At 44.6% G+C, this 25,565-nt stretch overlaps 1 protein-coding gene across 3 annotated transcripts in view; it reads left to right on the forward strand.

Annotated features, from left to right (window-relative positions):
* Positions 1–724: 724 nt before the first annotated feature.
* Positions 725–25,565, forward strand: part of LOC147740917 (membrane-spanning 4-domains subfamily A member 8-like) — a 244,366-nt gene continuing 219,525 nt past the window's right edge. Inside the window, exon 1 of one of the 3 annotated variants that reach the window (XM_086952198.1) lies at positions 725–811. The gene's annotated coding sequence lies outside the window, so the exon portion shown is untranslated. The remainder of the gene's footprint in view (positions 812–25,565) is intronic. The other 2 variants (XM_086952199.1, XM_086952200.1) reach the window with 2 other exon arrangements.

The following is a 25,565-nucleotide window of genomic DNA, read 5'->3' on the forward strand; positions in this document are numbered from 1 at the left end:
CGCGGATGGTGAAATCGCGGAAAATCCGCAAATTCCGCTAGCGGAACAAATTTTCAGCCCATGCTTAACATTACCAAGGACAGGTATTCAAATTATCCCCATTTTATTGGCGGAAAAAAGCTGAGAAAACGACGATAATGGGCTTGATCAGCCGCGGCCTGTGGAGGGAGTTGTGGTGGGGCAGGCAGGCAGGGCGGGGGAGGGGCAGTGTGGGGGTGATAAACAACGAGCAGGCCATTTTCTTGGAGAAATTCGCGAAGATTCGTCCACAGGCGCAAAAGTTATTCCAAATAGAATGCTGTAGATTTCCTAAGGAAACTAGGTTCTAACTATAACTACCTACTAGCGACTGCCAGTAGGTAATATATATATATATGTATATTTATATTTGTATTTTTGTTTTGAAGATATTGATTGATCCTTGGTTTGAATGCGTGATAGCTGGACTGTTTGGTTACACAAAAGGGGCTCTTTGTCTTATTGGTGCCGTACCCCTTTGGTACAAAAGGGCCCCTCTCCTTTTGTTGGGATCATGCGGATATACCAGAACAAGCGAAAACACGTTCTTTGAACAGCTACGTCATGATGTCATCCCTCCAGCCACAGTTCACCTCTGTGTCACAGGATAAAGCTCATGGTATTTCTATTGCTGTTCAGTCTTATCTTTCGCTGATTTATAACTACAATGATGAAGGTTCACTTGGTTTGCGTCTTTATGACCTGTGAGTGTTTGTACTCTCCCTGACGCAGGTGCAGGAGACAGTAGGTAGTGGGGCAGTGTGAGAGCAGAGACAGAGAGAGCAGCTGACAGGTGAGACTGGACCTCTTTATAGAACATTTCAAATGATGAATAGTTTTGATCTTTCCTATATTCATAATAACTCATATTTATATATTGATGTGCTTTATATGTTTATGGATGTCAGTAAGTGTTCGCCAGTGGTCCCAGTGACAACGTCCATAGTTTCTTTTGTAGTTCTCGAACTCCTGAGATGCTCTGCTGTCACGTGACCCATCTCCTGGGACTCAGTCCCCAGAGAGGAGACCCAGGTGTTCTTGTTATCTGCTTATGTTGTTTCATCAGGCCTAATAGCTACTGTCATATCAATAGGAATCCCTAAACCATGTGAGGTCACATCCTCCACCTCAGTCATGTGAGGTCACATCCTCCACCCCAGTCATGTGAGGTCACATCCTCCACCCCAGTCATGTGAGGTCACATCCTCCATGTCAGGTTATGTTAGTTGCAAATAAAGCACTTTATGGTGCTGTGAAGCTGGTGTGGTAGGATCGAATGAGGAGAAATGCAATTGGTCATAACGTGTGCTAGTATTCTGCTTTACATAACTTCTCCCCCTTCTTACCCCACTTGTGTAGCTGGGGCTATCATCTGCTTTAGAAAAGGCCCCAAAATGCTATGTGGAAGCATCAAGTTTTTAGCTACAAAATTTACACATTTTGGTGATGCGGTCACTGTGGTATTTTGACCCAGGGTCAGCTGCCATGAATCAAATAATACCAATCCAGACATGTCTAAAATCTAGATGCCCTTTGGAGTCCAGGGATGTATGGCTTGCATGTAACCCACTATGTTTTGTACCTGGAATGGCTGCAAACGTCAATCTTCAGGTAAATTCACACATTTTCCTCACATATCTGTGAGGCTACGTTCTGGAATTTGTAGGGATATACAAACATTAATCCAGCCATCATTCCCACAGGTACGGTGACTGACTTGCCAAAGCCTGGACTGAAGTCCGGCTAGTTAGCTGGGCTTAGAGTTCAGAAGTAATGTTTGGCTGATCAGGGAGCAGGGTGCAATCTGGTGCCACACCGCTGAAGATGGGCATGGAAGGATATTTATTATGTCTTGGGGAGGGAAGACCAACATCATGTCATTAGATGTGTCTCAGGGCTGATCTCTTGTAGAGGTGCTAGTGGACCCCCCCCCCCCCTCCCCCCCAGCTTATGTGTCCAAATGTACCATCAATAACAAGGGCTCTTTACATTGTCTATATGTGTTACTATGTATCATAAGGGCTTGGTCAAGCATACATCCCAACAGACTTGTTTCAGGTGGGAGACTCCAGATTTTCTAAGACAAAAAATGCCTAATTTTAGCTGTCACCCACCTATAAATCCCCCTGCAACAATATAAGCCAATAAGGAGAATACATTCCCCCAATTTGGTTTCACAATCTCCCACTTGATTGTTGTAAAATGTTGGCATATATGCTTAGCCAAACTCTCTGTATCAAAAATAATAAGTGCTCCAGGAGCAGCGGAAGCGGAGAGCAGCTACAATAAGCCACCAAAAGAGGTTTTCTTTCAAACAGCCAGTATATTGTCATTTTGGACTTTGAAATGGAGCCGGGCATGTCAGTGGTAGCAGTAAGTCATCAGTTGTCAGCAAGTGTCTACTTTTCTGGTCGGTTGGGTGACAGAACCTACTAAGGACTTAAAAAAGACCCAAGGGATGGGAACATTTAGTGCTCACCTGTTGGGGCAGCAGGAGATCGATTGATGTAGCTAGAATATATTAGCTTTTAGGTGTCTTACCCAAGGTCTGTTCTTCCTGCTTTCAGGTACTGCTTTTCAGATTGGCTTATTATTCAGATTTTCCAGTTTAGTAGCTAGGTCACAGGCTGAAACACAAGCGGGGGTTACAGAAGAAGACATGTTACTTGTTGTGCATTCGATTAACCTGTTAGTCAGGAGATCCAAAACTGATGTTAGGGCAAGTGCATAAGGGTACAGCTAGGGGAGTCAGCAAGTCATGGCTCCAATTTCTCCGGCCAGATATTACCTATGTGTCAGACCACCAGAGGGACACCCCAATTTCCTGGTGCATGTATATGGGGTCCCATGGCTCAGGCACAGTTCTTGCGAGCCTGCCAGAATGTCCAGGGAGTGTTGCGGGTACCCACTGTTGGTTTTACATCACACTCGTTTAGGATTGGTGCAGCTACAACATGCAGCAGGACACACCCAGGCGCACACTGACACACCAAGGCATACCCTGATGCATAGAATGACACACCCAGGCATATACCAAAGAAGACACTGACACACACATCCAAACTCTAATGCATCCAATGCCATAGGCAGGCACACACTGATGCATACACTGACACACAAAGGCATACAACAAAGCAGACATAGACACTCAGAGCATACACCAAAGTAGAAACTGACACACCCAACCAAACACTAATGTATTCAATGACACACCCAGGCATACACTGACACATACTGATACACCCAGGCATACACTGATGCATACACTTACATGCCCAGACATACATCATTGCAGACACTAACACATCCAGGCATACATCAAAGCACACACGGACACACCCAGGCATACACTGATTCATTGAATGATACACAGAGGCATACACCAAAGAAGATACTGATACACCTAGCCAAGCACTAATATATACGATAACAAATTTAGGAACATATTGACACACTTAGGCATACACCAATGCAGACACTGACACACAGAGCATACACCAAAGCAGACACGACAACCTAACCAAACACCATTAAATACAATAACACACCCATGCTTACACTGGTGCATACACTGACACACCCAGGCGTACACCAAAGCACACACTGACACACCCGCCAAACACTAATGCATCCAATAACACACCCAGGCATACACTGATGCAAACACTGACACACCCACTCTCACACTGATACAGTCACTGAAATATTAAAAACAAAGAGTTAGCACTTTGTTTGACCAAATGGTGGTTCTAAAAAAGAGCCAATTTTTCTCGAAGATTTAATAAAAGAAAATGTTTCTTCTTTTTTATTTTTTTAACAATAAGCAAACAGGGTAGTAAAAAGGGCAAGTATGGGCAAATAAAAAGAAGCAACTGGCTTCAGTCTTCAAAATACATTAAGGGGTCCTTGGAAGCAAAAAATAAAAAACAACAAGAAGCAATGCTTCTTCATGTGTCCAAGGATGCACCCACAGAAAACATGCTTACAGCAACAAGCATGTGGCATTTCGCACAGTGAGTAACCATGTCACTCAATTCTTCGCAAGCAGCTGGTATTGTAATGACTAATTAAACAACAGGGGGTGGTGATGGACAGAGTTTCTGAATTAAGCAGAATACTCTCACCCAGTCAAGAGATCAGGGCTTGATCCAACACCGTTTTTTAGCTCACTGCACCATCCCACCTCAGAACCTGGCTATATGCAAATTAGTCTGTCCCTGGCCCAGTGCATCATGGGAACAGGGCAAACCAAACTTCCAAGCCAATTCTTTCACTGGGAAGGAAACAAGCTTCCGGGGACCGGTTTCTGACATTTCAGCCGTCTTCGGCCCAGCTTGCTTGAATCCTGATGGTGCAATGAGCAAGGGACTCACGTCTGAGTATACCCTTCCACGCTTATGGTGGACAAAATAATTAAACAACAGGGGGTGGTGATGGACAGAGTTTCTGAATTAAGCAGAATACTCTCACCCAGTCAAGAGATCAGGGCTTGATCCAACACCGTTTTTTAGCTCACTGCACCATCCCAGCTCAGAACCTGGCTATATGCAAATTAGTCTGTCCCTGGCCCAGTGCATCATGGGAACAGGGCAAACCAAACTACCAAGCCAATTCTTTCACTGGGAAGGAAACAAGCTTCCGGGGACCGGTTTCTGGCATTTCAGCCGTCTTCGGCCCGGCTTGCTTGAATCCTGATGGCTCAATGAGCAAGGGACTCACGTCTGAGTATACCCTTCCAAGCTTAAGGTGGACAAAATAATTGGTATTGTAATGACTGCAGCTGATGATGGTTCTCCCAAGGCTGCTGTAGAAGTCGCTGTCCTGCTGCACCTGCTTTCTCCTGCATTATCCGGTTGTGGACCCTCTCATTAATTGTTTTTAGGTGTGTCCACATTCTTTGAAGTGCCTCTGGATGACCGCTTTCTGCAAATATTGCACTGCAGATATTTTGCTGTTACTTTATTTTCTAGAGAAGGTATAGTAAACTGCTTCCAGACATCACTTATGTTTTTCAAGGCACTGTATCTTCCTTCTCATTCTCAACAGGTAGTTGATGTTCATTCCGGACAGAAGATGTAACTTCAGAGCACCACTGGTTCTCAATCCTCCTTCTATAGACTTCACTGGGGAACAAACTGTTTTTGGGTATGGTTTTCCATGTGCATGGGTGGGGTGCTCATATATCCAATCAAAAGATAACGGCTGGGTGTCATTTCAAGCAAATCCATAAATCCATTGGGTAGATTTGAGTAATCACAAAACTCGTAAAATTGGCAACCTTGCTGAAAACCAGATATAAGGTGGTTTATATATACTGGTTAATTGTTTACACTGATGTCATTAATGAAAACAGAGGTGTGTACTTATTTGAGACAATTTATAAAATATTTGACAAATCCGTGGAGTCGGACTGTACCTGATTCATTCCGATCATGTGATCAGGATTAAAAACCATGGAGTAGTAGTCCCAACTATGTTTGCGGACCCGTGAAGGTCCCGTAATACCCCCAAAAATAATAAAAAAACTAAAATGTGTTTAATTACATTAAAAAAACGTCATATACTTTACCTTGGTGTATATGAGATTTGTATGTTTTTAAACATTTAAAATGTATATTTATGAAAAAAGAATGTCTACAGTTAAAAAACAACAACTAAATTAAAAATCTAAATCAATTGTAATTCATTTAGGGGCCGATTATGTCATCGTTTGAAAAGCATTCTGACCGACTTAATGTCAGAATGGTTTCCGACCAAATCGTATTCGGGGAGTCAGATCGACCGATTACGATGTTTCCGAACATCATTCGGTCGGACTCCCATTGACTTTAATGGGAGCCTGTGTTTCGACCAACAACACTGGCTTCCATTGAAAAATGGGTTGTTGGAAAAACCTTGCTTCCTGTGGCGGGCACCCAATTGTGCCTGCCACACTGTGCATTGTTGGAAAGGGGGAACCCATGGGTACATCCATGGGTCCCCATCTGGAGGCCTCCTGGTGAAGGGGGGGCTGCTATGGCCCCCAAAAGCCTATTTGCTGTACTCTCTGGTAGAAGTAGGCACTGGTAGCCAAGTTGATTTCACATGTACCTTTAATCTGTAGTCGGTTCAAGTACATCCAGATGGTTGGTAAGTACAACAGACAGGTAGTGCTGGTAACAGGTGAAGTATAAGTTGATCAGCCAGTAGTCAAGCCATTAGTTCCAGGTAGTAGGAAACCCTTTGTAGTAGCAAACCCCACCAGCAGCAGCATGCCTGCTGCTCAGCCCCTCTCTCTCTCTCTAACTGTCATTCCTCACTCACACAGACACCCAACATTCCATGCATCACTGCATTCCCAACATTTTACAGTAAACATGCACATTGGTGGAGCAGCAGGAAGAAAGGGTGAAGTATGGAAAATAGAATACCTATGCAGGGCATAACACATGCCTTTCCTCTTAAAAGAAAACAAAAAGTAACAATACTGCAAAATAAGAACTATACACTGAAATGCACAAATTCAAGAAATAGTTCAAAACCCAGGGATGTGAAATAAAGTAAACATCACGGGAGGATAAGAGCTATTCAAAACAGAGAGAATGGATGCCTTACGAACATCAATGGATTAAAATAACCCATCCTCTCCCAATAAATATAATGAACAAAGTTCCTTGTATATTGCAGAGAGCAAAAACAAACCCGCAACTACAATCCCTTCTGAAAGGAAACAAATCAATTGACAAGATTCCTCATGTAAGGAAACTAACATTTGCTGTGAAAGAGGAGCTAAAAACCAAACTTCCACCCCTCATACGAGGTACTATCACTAGGTACTGTAACCCATAAAGTCCAGTAAGACTTTATACATGAATATGGGACCATAAACTATGTAAATACACTCGTGTAGGGGAACCATACCCATAAACCCAAAACTCCCTAAATGTAAGGGTTTCATGAAATGTAGATTGGAGAAATCCCCAAAACATACCCCGCTTAGAGGTCACCAAACAACAAGTGTAAATGGGAATCGTACCCATGACTAAAACCAACCCAGTGTAAGGATTACCTGTTATGTTAATCGGCGGAGACACGATAAACATACCCCGTGTCAGTGTTACTAAACAAACAACTGTACCTGTGAGACACACTCATGAACTCACCCCTGTGTAGGGGCTGCGTGTAACGCCTAAAGAGAAAAGAAGAACTCACAGTACCCACCCCTGCGAAGGGGCTATGTGTAGCATGTACCTAAACCCATGACCATCCCACATGTAAGGGAAAACTTACCCTGAGTAAGTGTTCCGCCCCTATGTAGGGGCCAAGTGTAACACTTTATGCGAAAAAGGAATCCTTCCTTGTCCATCCCTGATAAGGGAACATTGTAGTGCAGCTACCCACTAATAAAAAACAGATAAGGACGTCCTTTGCAACACAAAACTTAAACGGTGGAAGCTGGGACAAATAAATTGTAAGCTTAAATCCCTCAAGCATGAATACTGTACAATACAAACTTTTTTTAACTAGCAAGAGAAAACCAATACTGTAGTAAAAGGTAAAACCAGAAACTACACCAGTGAGCGATATCTCAACCAGATCATGCTGTAACTAGATTAAGAGAACGTGGATTGATCGTTCGTTTCTACTACCTAAACGTCGAATTCCAGCTAGACACTAGATGGCAGCATACCACAGGACAGAAAATACTGAAAAACAAATCATAACCACAGTTTCAAATATTTTCACACTGCATTAGAGCAAAACAAAATGTGTTACTGTTCTTTTAGTAAAAAAAACAAGTCAGAGTTCATGCTGAAAAATGCCCGCTGCTCCAATAAGTCTCTCATATGTGTTCCGCCAGATGAACAAGAGTATATAATCATGTTACTCTTAGTTACTGTCCAGGAGTAAGATGACAAGAAAACCAACAGATTCTGTCACCAGATGGTAGAAAATAGCATAACAGACTTCCACTCAGCACAGGTGTCCAAAAACTGCATCCAGAAACCTCTGTCGGATGCTCAGACTGAATAGATCATCAGATGACCCACTGCATGAAAACAGCTGACAAGATATGAAAGCTGATCGTAGAAAAGATAAGAAGACATGTGGCATCCAATTCCACACCACCGAAGAACACGTTAGGAAGAAACAGACGTGGTTGGCAAATAACGTGGTTGACAAATTGACGCTCTAGCTATTCAGGTGGGAGATTGCCAACTGCAAGATGGCGGCATGTTAATAGCGTCGTACAGAGTGGCTCACAGCAGGCTCTATGTGCACAGCATAATTAGGAAGACAGAGAATACTCCGAAGGACGTCACAAGTAAGCATGGGCGAATTTTGCGAATTCACGATTCGCGAATTTGCGTATTCACAAATTCGCAATCCGCAAAATTCGCGAACTTTCGGGAATTTGCTGATTTTTTTTGTGTTCGCAAGGGTTTCTGCCAGTTCGCGAGGGTTTTTTACCAGTTCGCAAACGAGAACTTACTTGTCGGGTCGCAACGGTCGCGACCATGGTTTTTCTAAGTCTGGTTCATCACAGTACCCTCTGTTTCACCACTGCCACCCTCTGGTTCACCCATACCACCCTCTGGAACATTACTGCCACCCTCTGGATCATCACTGTAGATTATGGGGGGAAAAGCACACCTGCCCTGCCTCAACTGATATGAATTAATTTGGGGCTGATTAATGTGTCACTGAATTTGAGCTGACACCTGCTTCCTTAGCTGTAAGTGCTTCCTGATTAATGATGAGCTTCAACTTTTGCACCTGCTAAGTGATTTCAGTTTTGCAAAATTCATTAGCACACCTGACCTGACTCAACTGACATGAATGAATTAGGGGTTGATTAATTTCTCACTGAATTTGAACTTCCAGTCTGGCACCTGCTTCCTTATCAGTAAATGCTTTCTGTTGCAGTGTAATTTATTTTAACAGGACCTTTGTGGCATACTTGTAGCTATTATCTGAGCCTGCTGTGAGGGTCAGAGCAGGGTCATAGAATAGTTGCAAGTAGGCAACTGAACTCTGGAGAGGCCCCTCAGGAAGCACTACAAGGAATTGTTACTAATGATGAGCTTGAACTTTTGCACCTGCTGAGTGCTTTCAGTTTTGCAAAAATCGTTTTTCTACAATTTCGCGGAATTCGCGGGGTGCGAATGTGCCCGAGATCGAATTTGGAAGCCGCAAATTTGTGCGAATATGCAATTTGTTTTTTTGCGGCGTGTTAGTTTGCGTGGTTTTTTGCATTTTCGCAAGCCGCTGGTAGCGCAACAACGCAAAGTTACCCTAGCGGTCGTACATGGGCGCGCCCATCTTGTTTGCGTGACGTATTTCCGTTACCGGGCGCTATGTGTAATCTCGCAAAGTGTGCTGCTCGCTAGTACAAGTTTGCGTGTGATCGCGGGGGAAATCTTGTTTTTCATTCATTGCTATGGTTCTGGGCATGCTTTCTGTATCCTCTCTCAATCTCTGCCATCCTTTGCTTGTTTGAAGTTTTTTTGATCTATTTTACTTATTATCTATCCCTCTATTTTTCTAGCTCTATATTTTTGTGTTTTCTGCTACTTTTGGTTAATTTTAAACTACTTTTTTAAACTCTTTTCTTTTCTTCTTCCCTGTTCTATTTCTTATTTATTATTTACCTTCCTTTCTGCCCAGACCATGGTAAAGGAAGCCAGGAAGCAGCGCGAGAAGGGGAAGGGTTCCGCACCCCGTGCCCGGCTCCCGTGTGGGCGTTTGAGGGGGGAGCTAGTGATGCCACGAGAGATATTTAGCGCGGAGGAGGTGGCCGCACTAGTGTTCTATGTACAGTGCCGCCTCCCCAGGACCATCATGGCAGGCGGCAAGATCGCAAGCGGCTACGGGCTCCGGGAGCGGTGGGAGAAGGTGTGCCGTGCCATGTATGAACACTCTCGGGTCCGGCGCACCTACAACCAGGCCACCCACCGTTGGACTGATCTCCCGGATTGGGAACGTGACCTGCTCGACCTGTTCGACGTCGATATCACCGGGCTTGGTGAGTAGTAGTAGCTATTTCATCACTGCTCTGTTTTCTCCTGCTCTGTGTGTTATTATATGCCAATTTTTGTTTTTTACCAAGAGCAATAATGCTGCCGATTACATTGTAGGTAAATTATATTTCAAAATCTTCTGTGCATTTCAGGTGCACTGCTCTCCTTCTCAGTAGCGTTGCTACTATGCTTATTTGTTTTCGATTTTGTGTTCATTTCATTGGCCTGAGAACTTATGTATGAGTGTAGTTTACAGAACTGCGTAATGCTAGACACTAAGGGGCAGATATGCAATTACCGGCGCATCCCTGCAAAGTATCAGGGATGCACCAGTAATTGTGCGCCACGCCACCACCACCCATGGTGCGCCGTATTTATAATGTGGTTCACCATGGGCCCAAAACGTCACCGAAGCGTTAGGCATCTCTGCCGTAAAGGCGGCGCATTGCCGGAGATGCGTCCCAACGATGACGCAGCTCCAGCAATGCTCTGGGGTGCCCTATCTCCCCAATGCTGCGTCAAGCCATACGTCTGCTTCATGCAGGCGCAGGGTTTGAGTGACGCATCATTGTCCTAAAAGTGACTGATTGAAACCTCCCTTGCGCCGGAACGCCCCCTGATGGCGCAGGGCTTTACAACATCATGCATCTCCCATATGCGTCACGTTGTTAATATACGCCGCACCATGGCGCCTCTTTTGTTCTGCCACTGCGTCACAAAAGTCACTCAACAACGGAACAAAAGAGCTGCAAGGGGCTTGTAAATCTGCCCCTACAGACTCAAGTCCAGTCCTTCCTTTGTACACCTGGCAATAAGAAGATATAGTGGTGGTGGATTGATAGTTTGAGTATTTTAATGACTGGTTAATGTAGTAGGAAACTTTTGAGTGTTGTCACTGATCTGCAATCACTATGGAGTTTGTCGGTCACTTCGCCTGCTGCAGACTGCTGCCTGCCAGTCCTAGGCGAACCTTTTTAGTAGTTTGTTTAGTGAGTTACATAACTTTCCAAGTCGACGGTCCGCAAATCAAGCAATACTAATATCGTAGTAGACCACATGAGATAGGTCAATATATCTCGTGGAATAGTTGTCTATTTGCTATTTCGCCAAAATATTTTGTTATTGTTCTTTTGAAATGTTTGATTTGGTTGACAACAATCATCCATGTTTTTGGGTCTTTCTTTCTTTCATGTTGTACATCAGCTCCCCCCAGGGGCAAGAGGACAGAGGAGGAGGTGGTATCGGCTGCTGCTGCTGTAGAAGGCCAGGATCGGTCAGGCGAGGGCTCCTTTGCTGGCCCCGGTAAGTTTTAATTTTAATATAGATTACCTATTTTTTTCTAGCGTTCCTCATTTGATTTTTTCTAAATCGTCTTTGATCTTCTGGTAGACTGTATCTAAATTCTTATCCTGCCTCTACTATGACTCCCTGTGGTATTACTAGATTATTCCTTTTAGTCTGTCTGTGTAGCTAACTAAGATTGCACATTTGGCAAAAGGTGTTAAACGAAACTCCCATTCTAGTCAGCAATAGCTCTATGCACTGAATGCAGTCCTCTGGGATTGTCCATAATGTCTTTTCAAGTCTTCTAAATGTTTATGCTTTGACAATTCCCACCAATAAAATGTGAATGACCACCAAGAAAGAATAAGATACTACTTTACTTTTGGTTTCGATAGGAGGACAATCCATACTACTACTTTTGCAGGGACAAATCTGCACAAACAGAACTATGGACACTAAATAGTGCATTGTTTATCAATTATAATAGGCACAGGTAGACTTTCCACATACCTCAGTGAAATCAGACTTTGAAGAACCCCCAATCTCCTTACTGACTAGATAGTGTGGCAGAGTCATTTAGCTTCCGAATTCATCGTTGATTGATCCCCAATGATGATTATCCAACGCAGGACAAGAGTACGGAGTCAGAGTCCAGAAGTGTCAGAGGCACGGATTCATGCTTGCAAATTGCAAAACCTTTTGCTCAGTCACTCTTGACCAAAAACCACCGAGTCTATTTATAAAAACATTTATTAAAATCAAGCTTGTCATAAAACATAAACAGTTGAGTAAAAATGGAAAAGTGCTTAGTGATTTATTTCACACATTTATTGTGGGCGAGCCGAGCCCTCACCTTGTTTGAACTTTAATTTTTCTTTTTGTTGCTGAATCTTTGGTCACTCCGTCCTAGTGATGATGATCTGATCTTGCTCTTGTTCTTAGAAGTGAAACTTCTGTCTGTTATGAGAAAAATGGTGCGTGTTAAAAAGCAAGCATTCATCAATTGTGCCAAAAAGTGCAGCAAGACAACACCCTTCCCTGGAAAAAGGGACATTTTTACTTTAGAGTAGACAGTCACAAATTATTAGATTGGTTTCTGTATTCACATTTCTTCATTCCTAGACAAAATACTAGTGAGTGGTGTAAGTCTATGACATCTAACATTCTTAAATGTACTTTGTAGGTGGAACATCTGGTGCCGGGGCCAGCGTGGAGGTGGAGGAGGACACTTCTGGGGAGGAGGTGGTGCAAGCGCCGGAGGAAACTGCTGTGAGGGTTGCCACGGTAGTGGCGGGCAGTGTAAGCTCTTATATTCCTTACTTATTGAGATTGCAGACTGCAGAGTGTGCTCTCTGCACGGGTGTAGTATATATGTTCTACAGTTAAGTTACTATACTGTTAAGAAGACTTTCAAATTTAGAACAACGTTTTTATCAACCAGGTACTAGCCTCCTCTAAATTCACTTCAACTCAGCTGTGAATTTTTTTTTGAGAATCCAAATCAGATCTGAGATGAACTTGATGGATGGGATGAACGAAAAGCGAAAGAAGGGTGTAAGTAAGTGTGGAAGGACGAGCAAGTTAAAAGTAATTATGACTGACAAAGAAGAATGATACATGTTTGATTGGTGCCCAAGGTGGCTGGGAAGGAATATGATGCATGGCTGGGTAAAGGATGAAGCAAGGATGGGTGGAAGGAGAACAGCCTGGGTGGGTGAAACAGAAACTGTATGTGTGCACAATATATCCTTTGGTTGAAATTCAAATGCAAGTCAAGCACGGATGTATGGCTTGTGGTTTCCCAAATAAAATGAAAAGGTTGTTTTCCCGTGAGAAAACGTAAGGTTTGTCCAGATGAGAGACATGAAGAAGAATGATGGACATATAGTTTGAATGGATGGATGCCAGGATCATGGTACTATCTGACTCTTAGATAGCATATGTGTATCTAGAGAGAGTAGACGGTCACTGGATGAACTAAGTGTTACTTTGAAGAGCATGTAACACCGCACCCGCACGTCCGTCCCAGTGTAGGAAAGGCAAGGAAAAGAAGTTTTAATTTTGTCCGAATACTACCATGAATAGTAGCAGTAGTTTGTATTGCAAGCACAGCATACATCCGGCTATTACGATGGCCACTCACTACCTCTGTTAATAAGTTTAGTAGAACTTGGTCATTCATGTGTGGATGTATCACTGTTCACTCAATAAAAAGCAACGCACCTTAAGTCATCCCATATGTAAGCAAATACATACCATGTGCAGTGATAGATAATCAGATTATTTATCTTCTTCATTTTCCTTTTCTAGTAATCATTGGCACTGTAGGGTGAAAGTTAAATTAATTAAGCAGTAGCCCTTGTAACAGAGTATTCTCAGTGCCACCCGTAATAGAAAAGTAAGAGCATCACCACCTGCATGTACTGGACTGGTACAGTAACGCAAGTCTGTCTCACTCAACATGGCGGGCGTCTGTTTTTCTCGGGTGCAAGTTGACTGCGCTGGCATTATGCCGGCTTGCAGAAGATAAGGTACCAATTTTGGTAAGCAAGAGAGAAGAAGAAGAATAAGACTGGTGTACTGTCATAGTCGACTCTAATGGAGTGAGTCCATAGTGCTCGTAGAATTGATTCCTTAAACTCCCACTAATGTTAGAGCAAAGCAAGGATGAAGAAGTTGGAGGTTAGATAGATACTGGCCACAATAGTTATGTACTGCGCTTGCAAGTTGCAAGTTCCACTGTGACACAACTTTATGCTGAATCATTTTGTGTTAATATTAAATGGCATTGGTTACAGACTATGTCTTTCTTTCTTCATATAGATGCTCCTTCCAAACCAACACAGAAGGAGCTGGCTAAAAGGACCCGGCGCGGAGGCTTGAGGCGACTGTCGCCGAATATCGGCGGCTGGTGGCCCAGGAGGAGGGGGACACGCAGTCGACCACAACATCGACCTGGACAGCTGAATCCTCCTCCGCGCTCCCTGGGTCAGCCAGTCAGCGCAGCAGTTCCCCAGCGGTATGGAGCCGGGGTACCGCAGCCACCCGCCACCGCCGAGCAGCAAACAAATCAGCTGCCCCCCACAGCAGTACCAAAAAAAGGTTGCACCGCCTTTCACTCAGGGTGTCCTACCTCGTGCAGGAGCTGTTGAACACCAAAACCCTGCTCTAGACCCTGCGCAGGGAGCATGCCGACCTGGCCCGAAAAGTGAACAGCGGCCAGCAGTAGGAGGAGACTGTCCCTTGCCCCTTTTTTAAAGACTTCTGGGGGTGGGAATTGGGAGTTGGGTTTTTTGGACTTTTCACGGACATTCGTTGGGGTTAGGGAGGGGGGGTGGGTTGGGTCTTGCGGGAGATTATTTACGTTAGGGATATAAATATACTTTAAACTTTATCTTAGCATACGTGTTTTTTACTGCTTTTGAGGCTGGTGAGTGGGGGTTTAACAGTAACTTTGTTTTCCTGAAACTTAAGTGGCATCTTGATTCAAGTTGTGTAAGTAATTACTAATTGCCCAAATGTTTTCAAAACTAAGTGCCTCTCACAGAGTAAGTGAATTCAATAGTCTTAGGACTTTACTAGTACTACCGTCAGTCTCTTGTCTCTCCTAATACTCCATTATACTACCTCCCCCCAAACGCTTATCTTACCTGTAATTTGTGTTTGGAAATAGGGATAGGCACAGGGCTGGCTGCACGGGAAATGGCGATTAAGGTTGGCAATCCTGGACGGATGAAATGTCATCATTGCGGTGGTACTAGTGGTGTTACACAGTGGCAGTTGCAGCATATGAAAAAAAAGAAAATGAAACCTTGTTTATCCTTACCGTAGCATTAGAACAGTACAATAGAGAATATAGCAGGTGACAGTACACTAGAACAGTGCCACAATGTAGCCTAACAAATGGCAAAGTATTGAAAGTATAACTAGTACTTGCTTTGAATTTCTTTGACATTGACTACTACTACTACAAGAAATAGTACTGAAGCTGAAGGACACAGCAGCGTAATAATTTGCCACGTCTAGGAGGAGGATGTTCTTGATGATCAATCAAGTTGATGGCACACATGAAAATCTGCTTTCATTTGCCAATAGTGACTCTGTGTCAAGCTGAGTAATAATATATCCTTGGATTCCTTCACCAGCCTGTTGATATGACCTTATCCTCCCCAGCAAGTGTGTGGAATTATTGCTGTCATTTAGTCACACATCAATCAAAACCACACAGCCCGGGGGAAGAGGGTTAGGGTTTGGAAAATGGATGAGAATGGGGGTTTTTGGGAACTTTTTTTGAGAGAAGAAAAAAAAAGCACAGCATGGACAAACAATAATTGAAGATAAACAAATCTTTGGGTACAAAGCTATCCATAAATCTTTTAAGTGACATAAAGGAAGTGCATGCACTACTGCATGCATGGTTACTGAAAAGTAAGTAGTACTTTCGACAACCGTGAATGAAAGAATGCGACAGTACAGGGCTGCAGTAATAATTATGCGTTTTCACTTGCCTATCTCTGCACTCAGAGAAACACTTCGTACATTAAATTAGGTTTGAAAAATAGCAGAAGTAAAACCTATACAATGGCTGTAGGGATGAATTTAGAAGCAGAGATCAAAGAAATGGAGAGTCATACTCATAGAAGTTCACAGCAATAACATTACTTAAAAGATAATTAGAAAAGAACGGATACTGTATCTGTATGTTGTTGTAGTTGTCCTGTTGAATTTGGTAAGTTGCATGCATCCAACCATTCCTCTTATTAGCGGGACTCCTCCATTCCATCTGACGCTCCGTCCATCAATGTTGGTGACCAGAAGACACCCTGTCCACTGTCTGCCTGGCGGATGCTGAATTGCGGCTCGCTAATGTGAAGCCTGACTTCATCCTTTTTTTACCATTGCACAGGCTGAAACCCGGCCTGTAATTATTGATGGAAAAACAGGAAGCCATATTAGAACACCACTGACAAATAAATATAAGGTATGTACGCTGTGTAGTGCAAAAAGTCACACTTTGAGTTTCCTAATAGACAGTACAATATTTTTGAAAGTCCGTACTCTGTCTGAGTCTCCTTTTGAAGGATAAATAAGTATGGGCAAATGAATTTAGCGGATCTTTCCCCTCAAGATAGGTGTACTGTAAACTGTGTTTTAAAACAAAATTAGACCTTCCCAGTAGTGCTCCCAGACCCTTACTAAACCCAGTCGCAAAAATGTAGAAGACCCCCAATCATTTCTCCAAAAACGAGGCCTAGTAGAAAATGGTGACAAAACGTACTTTGAAAGTAAAGTAGGCCCAAGTCCCCCCTTACCCACCATGGATTGTATTCAAACCACTTGCAAGCAAGCAAAAGTATCCATACCCAGCATTGCTCCAAGACTCGTAAACCCCCCCACAAACACCAGGAACCCCCACAAACAGCCCCCCGAAAACGGTAGAGTGAGCGAAATCTCAGAAAATGCAAAACTTTTTTTCCCCACCGATTGTCTCCAAACACTTTCTTTCGGGTATTAGACCTACCCAGCAATGGCCCCAGAACTGTCAACCCGGGCGAAAACAAGTTTAACACCCCCAACAAGCCAAAAGGCAAAACCCGGGAAAAGCCACACTTAGAAAACTTTGGGCCTACCTGGAATTCAGTCCAAATGCGCTCTGCAGCTAGGCCCCAACTCCCCTTTTCCACCATGGATTTCCTGTAAAACAAATGCAATCAACATTGGAATGTGCCAGCAGTGCTCCCAGACCCCAAAACCCACCCACAATAACCTGGAGGCCCCCCAAACAGCACCCCAAAGACAGGCAAGTGAGCAAAAACTCAAAAACTTTTTCATCATGGATTTGGTCCAAAACACTTGATTCCGATATTAGACCTTCCGAGCTATGCCCCCAGACCCCTGCAGCCACCCGCAAAAAAGCAGAACACCCCCAAACAGGCAAAAAGCATAAATGGGCCTACCTTCAATTCTGTCCAAATGCGCTGTGCAGCTAGGCCCTAACTCCCCCTTTCCACCATGGATTTCCTGAAAAACAAATGCAATCAACATTAGATTGTGCCAGCAGTGCTCTCAGACCCCAAAACCACCCACAAAAACCTGGCAGCCCGCCAAACAGCACCCCTAAGACAGGCAAGTGAGCAAAAACACAAAAACCTTTTCACCATGGATTTGGTCCAAAACACTTGATTCCGATATTAGATCTTCCGAGCTATGTCCCCCATACCCCTGCAGCCACCCGCAAAAAAGCAGAACACCCCCAATTAGGCAAAAAGCAAAAATGGGCCTAACTTCAATTCAGTCCAAAGATACTGTGCAGCTAGGCCCTAACTCCCCTTTTCCACCATGGATTTCCTGAAAAACAAAATGCAATCAACATTAGACTGTGACAGCAGTTCTCCCAGACCCCAAAACCCACGCCAACAACCTAAAAGCCCCCAAACAGCATCCCAAAGACAGGCAAGTGATCAAAAGCGCAAAAACCTTTTCTGCTCCGATTTTCTCCAAACCACTTTTATCCGGTATTAGACCTTCACAGCAATGCCCCAGACTCGTCAACTCACCCGCAAAGAAGTAGAACACCCCCACAAGTGCAGAGTCTTTCTTCATTGGGCATAATCCAGCCATCTGCTATGAGGGAAATAGGAGTCTGGGGGAGGAGGATAGAGGAGCATGTTCTTATGAACTTGTGAACCTGAGGAATGCAGACTGCGGCACCTTCAAATCAATAAGCAAATAAGTGAAGACAGTTCTGCTGATGGGCTTGTTTTTGTGATTAGGTGATTACAGTTTTTTTATATAGGTTTTGCAAAACAAAGAAAGACAGACACACAGGAATAAAAGTGAATAAGGACGAAAAAGAAAGTTAGTGATTCATTGACTCATTTTCAGGGCTCAGTGTCAGGGAAGAAGAGCTCGTCCTCAAACTCTGCGAATTCAGACCGGAGTAGGTCAGTTAACAGAGAAGAACTTCCCTCATCTAAGTTGGTGTCCTCCTCGTCTTCTTCCTGCGTGCATTCTCGTATTTTGTAATCTGGTGGTATGAGGTGCTGATTCATCTTGATCATTGTTAACCTCTCCACATTTTTGGGCGAGAGGCGGGTCCTTTTGGAATTTACAATGCCACCAGCAGCACTGAAAACACGTTCAGAAGATACGCTTGCGAGTGGGAAAGACAAGTAATTTATAGCCAGGTTGGTGATCTATGGCCACACATCTCTTTTCCAATGCCAATACGCCAATGGGTCATGATGAACATAGACCTCTGTTGAGTCATTCAGATAGGCCTACACCATCGACTCAAGGTTCTCCAGGGTTCCTCCACTTTGCTTACTTTTTTCTGGGACCTTTTGAGAAGCAAACCCAAGCTGAGTTAGCCAATCCTCTTCTTCACATAATGTTACTGTTGTGTCTGGTGCAGATGATACGGTTGCTGGTGTCGTTAACGGCTGAGAGGGAAAATCACTCACTTCTGCCACAGCCACAGAAGTGGATTTTTTTGACTCCGGATGGCCTGCTGATGCTGATGTACTGCCTTTTCCTTCAATTTCCTGCCGTTCTCTTTCAAACCGAGTGGCTGACACAGCTAGCCAATGTTTGTACTTTGTAACATCTGCGTCATCTATAGGAAAGAATACTCTGCCTGCCACTGCCTTTTTGTACAGTGGATCCAGAATAGTAGCAGAAATGTAATGCTGTTCTGTGTGGATCTTTTCAAGACTATCATTGCAAAGTAGGCGCTGTAATAACTTCTCCGCCAACTCAAATGCTTCTTGCTTTCCATCTTTTTGAAACGTAGAAGACACCGCCTTCAGTTGGTGCTCTAGCATGCGCAACAATGGGATAGCTTTTCCCAAATTACAGTCCTCCCTGCTGACTGCACGCGTGAAGACCTCAAAAGGACGAAGCATGTCTGTCAGGCTTTTAACTAGCTCTCATTGCTCCACCTGTATCCTCAGGTCTATCATAGGTGTATCCAGTTTAAAGAAATACTGATCGACTACCGCATACTGCCCATACAGATGCTCAAGCATGTAGACCGTTGAGTTCCAACGTGTTACCACCTCCTGGATGAGTGCTTTCACTGGCACTTTACGTTCATGTTGCAGGCACCTCAGCTGCTTCCGGGCCTTAAAAGAATGGTTGAAATATGTGCACATTCATCGGCAGGTGGTCAGTAACTGGTACACTGGACTTTCTTCACTCAAGAATTTTTTAACAACCAGGTTTATACAGTGCGCCAAACACGGCAAATAGTTACCCTTATCCATGGCCTTAACTACATTGGCGCCATTATCTGTGGAAACATAACCAATCATGCGTTTTCTTGAAGACAGCCATTGAAAGACCTTTGTGTTAAACTCATGCAAAATGTTTTCTCCTGTATGATTTTTCTCCATGGCAAACATGGCTAGTGTTGCATGTTTCCGAGCAGCTTTATAAACTTTGTCCATGTCAACACCTGCGTTTACCTTTGCTTTAACCCCTGAAAAAGAGACCCAGTGTGCAGTGATGCACAGTTAATCAAGGGCTTGGCAACTGGTCCACATGTCTGTTGTCAGATGTATAGTGTGAACAGCACTCTTCTGCAAAGCTGCCCCAATCACCTCCAGCACATCTTCATGTAGTGCTGGAACCGCAACTCTGGCATAATAGAACCGGCTAGGAACCTTCCATTTAGGGCAGAGCGTTGCCATTAATTCAAGAAAAACCACCCCTTCCACAAAAGAAAAAGGGAGAAGGTCCAGCGCTAGCATTTTAGCCAGCTTAGTGTTATACAGACGCGCCGTTGGGTGGTTGGTTTCAAATGGAGCATCTGAAAACAACATGCTTCTAATGGTGGGCTGGACCATTTTACGGGATGATGATGACTTCTTCGACCCAGTTACGCTCAGAGATGGTGAACTTTTTCGCATTGGTGTCTCACTCTCTCCCACACTCTTAGTGTGGCTCATATATCTTGCAGGGGGTGTGCTGCTGACAGGGGTACTGGGTGTAACTGAAGAAATGTTTGACGCTTCTTCCTCCTCGTCATCATCAGATGAAACATCAACGGATACAATTTGTTGACTTGCAATTTGGGCTGCCTTGATCTCCCTTAGGTGCGCATGCCATTTGACAGTGTGCTGTCTCTCAAGATGACCTCTCTGGCCTCCGGTACCATAGTTGGTACCAAGCTTACCACAACTAACTCAAACCTTACAAATGGTACAAATGGCTATGTTTTCCCTTGTTGGGCTAACACTAAAGAAGTCCCAAACTGCGGACTTCAAATGTCTGTGGGGGGCGGAGGAGGCAATAGTGGGAATGCTAATGCCAGATGAATTGGAGGATGTGTGTTGCCGAAATTTACTACGTTGTGCACTTATGGGATGGAGGTCCCTTCTGGCGAGAAAATATGGAAGCTGTAGGTGGTGGTGTACTAGTTAACTGCATTGGTGGTGGTCCCATTGACACTTCGCCAACATCACGCTCAGCAGCATTTCGAGATAGGGTAAAAAAGTCTGTTTGCTGCATGCCCACTGAGGCTGGAGTGACGTGTATGATGACTGCGTCGTCGTGGTGAGAGTCTTCATCAGCAGGAGTATACGCCACTTCTTGTTCAGCTTCATCATCACATTCCATAACTATGAGACTTTTGGGGACCTTCCTTTTACGCTTAGCTACCTTTGTCAGATCATGGTGTGCCTCACTCTCAGACTGCAGTGGTGGTTCCCAATTTTCATCCATATCATCAGAAGGAAGGGGGCTTGAAGAAGATGTAGACACCATCCTTGATCTTTTCCTTGCTAGGGATCTGGAAGACAATGAATGATCAGGAGGAGTGGCTTCCTCAAATGATACCTCGGATTGAATGTCGATTTCCTGATGTGCCCCTACTTCGGGAAGAACAACTATTGTGGGCACTTGTGCCGCTCCATGCACCTATGCTTGCGCCTCTCCTTGCGCCGCCTCTCCTTTCACATGTACTTGGGATTGTACTTGCACATGTGGTTGTTGTTGTGGCTGTGGTTGTTGAACACTCATCAGATGAGTTACAACAACCAGTGTTGATTGAGGGATGCTGCTACTTTCTTGCGATGAGCCAACATCACTGGTCGATGTTGATTGATCAACTATCCTGGCTGCCTCTGCAGCACTCAAGGGCTTGGACCTAAGTTGGCGTGGTGGTGGTGGCACTGAGCCCAATGGAGCGGAGGTGCTGTTCCCAGCCTGGTCCCCATGAGACCCCGCTGCTGCTGCAGGCGTCCTTTTTTGTTTGCACTCCAGTCTCCTTGATAAGTGGCGCCACTTGCTTCTTCTGCTCCTTACTGGCAACTTTATTGCTAGAGGAGCTACGGGCAACTTTTTTTGGGGACATCTTTTTTTTTTTTTTTGTGATGCATGTACATGGTGACATTTTGTTGCTGAGTTCCTTTTTTTTATTGAGAGTTCATAAACATACAATGTAATACACAAAAGTTTTTCGTTATAAATACATAAATACATATATACCATCAATGATAAAAAAAAATCTTCAGTAACTTGATAAAAAGGAGGAGCTCGAACCAACCTTCCCAACAGTTCTTAAAAATGGTAGACAAACAATATACCTACAATGGAATAGCAGCCATTAGACTCTTGCCACCCTCCAGGCCGCAATTGGAGCCCAGAGTCGTAGACCCATTTCCCTTGTTTTAATACCCTTTAACTCATACAGTGCTTCCTCAATATTGTGTATACCCAGCATCCTACAAATCCACATTTGAAAGGTTGGTGCTTCAATATCCTTCTATGCTGCACTAAATAAAATCCTCAATACTGCTGCAGCTATAAAAACTAGAGCTTCAGCCTCAGTGCTCAAATTCAATTTCACATTGCACCCAATGATCAACAAAGTTGGGGATAGATTAATTCTGACATCTAGCAGCCCCTCTAAAAACACCTCTATCTCAGCTTTAATAGTATTCAATTTATCGCATCCAAAAAACATGTGTATAGTATCAGCTGGGCCTTTTCCACACCTCAGACAATTACTGTCCGCCCTCTTCCCCCAGGCGAATAGTTTTGCCGGCGTGTATTACAAATAAAATAAGGTTTTAAAATGTTGGGCCCTTAAGTTAGTTGATTGCAGAAATCTTTTATCCATTGCAAGGGCCCTATCCAGATCTACTTCCGGGTCCCCCAGCTTTGTGGACCAGGCTGATTCCATCTTAACCATATCGTCCAATGACCCTTCTATGAATAGTTTGTATATATCCCTAATTCTGTGGCCACCCACCTTTATATACTCCAATAATTCACAACTCTTTGTCAGGACAATACGAGGCCTTATTGATTTAATTCCATTAACCAGCTGTAAATACTTGAGCTGTTGACAGCCCTGTAGCGAATAACATAGCTTGAGATCTTTCAAGGGTCTACACTCATCCTTTTCCATTATTTGCCCCAGAGTAACAATACCCTGTCTCTCCCAGTGCCGCCAAGGTCCATCCCTACTCAGGTTTGGAAAGAGTGTCGAATTCCAAAGTGGTGTAAGAGGATGGTACCTGGGTATAGCTAGGATTTTCTGAACAGTTGACCACACCCGCCATACATCTTCCAATATTTTATAACCCAGTTTCTTATAATAACTCTTCTGAGTTCTCGTCAATAGCACACCAATTGCATCGCTACCCAGTGCTAACTGGAAGATCGAGGGTATATCCTCCTGTCTGAAGGTTGGTCCACCTGGATGGAATAGAATTGCCATATCAATAAGAAGACATGCCCAGTGATAACTCCTAAGATCAGGCAGCCCCAACCCGCCTCTTTCCTGTGGCAAATACATGTATCTGCTTGATCTCCTTATTTTACCATAATGCCACAGGAAATTCATAAATATGGCTTCAATTTCCTTGATGACCTTCTCTTCAATTTTGAAAGGGATTGCCCTGAATTTATATAGAACCTTAGGAAACATGGTCATTTTAATGACGTTAGCCCTGCCGATTATCGACAAATGGAGTGAGTCCATCCTTTTTAAATCTTTTTCCATTGAGCTCATAAGCGGTGAGAAGTTGTCCTTAATTATTTTTCTGGGTTCTGCATCTATTGTTATACCCAGGTAAACTACTGAATCCACATACCTGGCATCCTGCTTGGCTACATTTTTAGAGCACAATACTTGTGTTTTCCCCACATTTAAACGATAGCCCGACAAACAACCAAACTGCCCAGTAATATTGACTAGTTCTGCAAGTACTTGAACCCTATGTTCGCCACCTTTTAGATACCTCCTTCAAGTCCCAGCGTGTCCCCAAGGCTTGGAAGCAGGCAGTTGTACTTCCCCTGCAAAAGAAACCCAATGTCAGTTTCGAAAAACTTGACAATCTTCGCCCAATTTCCCTCCTGCCCTATTTGGCCAAAGTGGCGGAAAAAATAGCCAATTTACAACTGATGCATTTCGTGGAGGTGGCCTCGCTACTCCATGACTCGCAATTTGGCTTCCGCCCCCGTCATACAACGGAATCGGCGCTTCTCGTGGCAATCGAAGCGCTGCGCCAGGGCGCGGATGAGGGCCAAACTATGGCTCTGATCTTGCTCGACCTAAGCGCCACATTCGACACTGTAGCACATTCCACCTTGCTACAGTGTCTGAATGTAGGTGGGGTCACTGGAGAAGCGCTTGGCTGGATCGGGTCCTTCCTGTCGGACAGACGCTTTCAGGTTCGCTTGGGTGAGAGCTACTCGAAGGAGATTGAGTTGGGCCAGGGCGTGCCTCAGGGCTCGTCCCTGATCCCAACCCTATTCAATATCTACGTCTCCCCCCTTGCAGCCATCATGGAGGGCCACGGTCTTTGCCTGGTGTCCTACGCTGATGACACGCAGCTGGTCATCTCCCTATCGCGTGCTCCCGGCCTTGCAGCGGACATCTTCAGGAATTGCATGCAAGACCTAGCAACCTGGATGTCCGCAAACTGTTTAAAACTGAACGGTAGCAAGACTGAGGTGCTCGTGGTGGGGGGAGGGCCGTCTGCCTGGTCGTCGGCGTGGTGGCCACCCTGCCTAGGTGAGGTCCCCGTTCCCTGCCATGAGGCCAGGAACCTCGGCGTGTGGCTGGATAAGGACCTTGCCTTTGGTCCTCAGATCAGCCGGGTGACAGGGGTGTGTTTCGGTGTCCTGAGAGCCTTAAGGAAAGTCTTAGACCTTCTCCCTATTTCCGCTCGAAGGACGCTGGTGCACGCCCTGGTCACTTCACGGCTCGATTACGGGAACCTGCTATATCTGGGGGCCGCGAGCAAGGTCATGGGCCGCCTGCAAGTGCTTCAGAATGCCGCAGCGCGGCTTGTACTCAAGCTCCCTAGGAGGTCACCCTCCAAACCAGCTCTGCAAGCCCTCCACTGGCTCCCAGTGGAGAAGAGGGTAGAGTTCAAAGCCCTCTCCACATGCCACCGCATTTTGAGCACTAAAGCCCCTGCTCCGCTCCAGAGTCTGGTGACCCAATATGAGCCCACAGGTAGCCTACGGTCCTCTCAGAATGGACTGCTAAAGATCCCCAGAGTCAGGAAAGCACATATGGGAGGAAGATCTTTCAGACACCTCGCTCCCAGATGCTGGAATGCTCTACCGTTAGAACTGCGACTTGAACCATCTGAAGTCCTGTTCAGGAAAAAGCTTAAAACCCACCTTTTCAGCAGGTAGCCTTCCGTGGGAGGGGGGGACAGCCACTTCACTTACTACAGCGCGGGGACACGCCAGTGGCGTAACCAGGCGCTTTACAAATGCCCAAAATCAAATAGCAGACTCTGGGTCATTAGTGATAACTGCTAGGTCGTCTGCATATGCGAGAAGTTTGGTCTGGAATCCATTAGTAACTACCGGATTAATGTCAACGCTGTTCATTATTTGGGTAATTAAAGGATCAATATATAGCGCAAAAAGGATTGGTGATCACGGGCACCCCTGTCTCGTACCCCTTGTTATACTTATCTTCCCAGATCTTTCACCCATCAACTGGATTCTTGCCGTTGGTGTGGAGTACATTGCCTGAATTGCCTGTCGAAATCTTGGGCCAAATCCCCTTTCCTCCAAAACCTTCCATAGGAAACTCCATCTAACGCGGTCGAATGCCTTCTCCGCGTCGAGGAGGATCATTGCGACCCTCCCCCCCCCCCGGCAGCACTGATGTCAAATAGAGTAATAGCTCTTCTAATATGGTCAGTAGTACCCCTCCCTGGGATAAACCCATGCTGCCAGGCGGAAACCAAGGTCGCAATGATCCTCCCCATGCGAGCAGCCATGATCTTT

This window comes from Lissotriton vulgaris, chromosome 1_1 (genome assembly GCF_964263255.1).
Source record: "Lissotriton vulgaris chromosome 1_1, aLisVul1.2, whole genome shotgun sequence".
In the NCBI taxonomy this organism is placed as follows: domain Eukaryota; kingdom Metazoa; phylum Chordata; class Amphibia; order Caudata; family Salamandridae; genus Lissotriton; species Lissotriton vulgaris.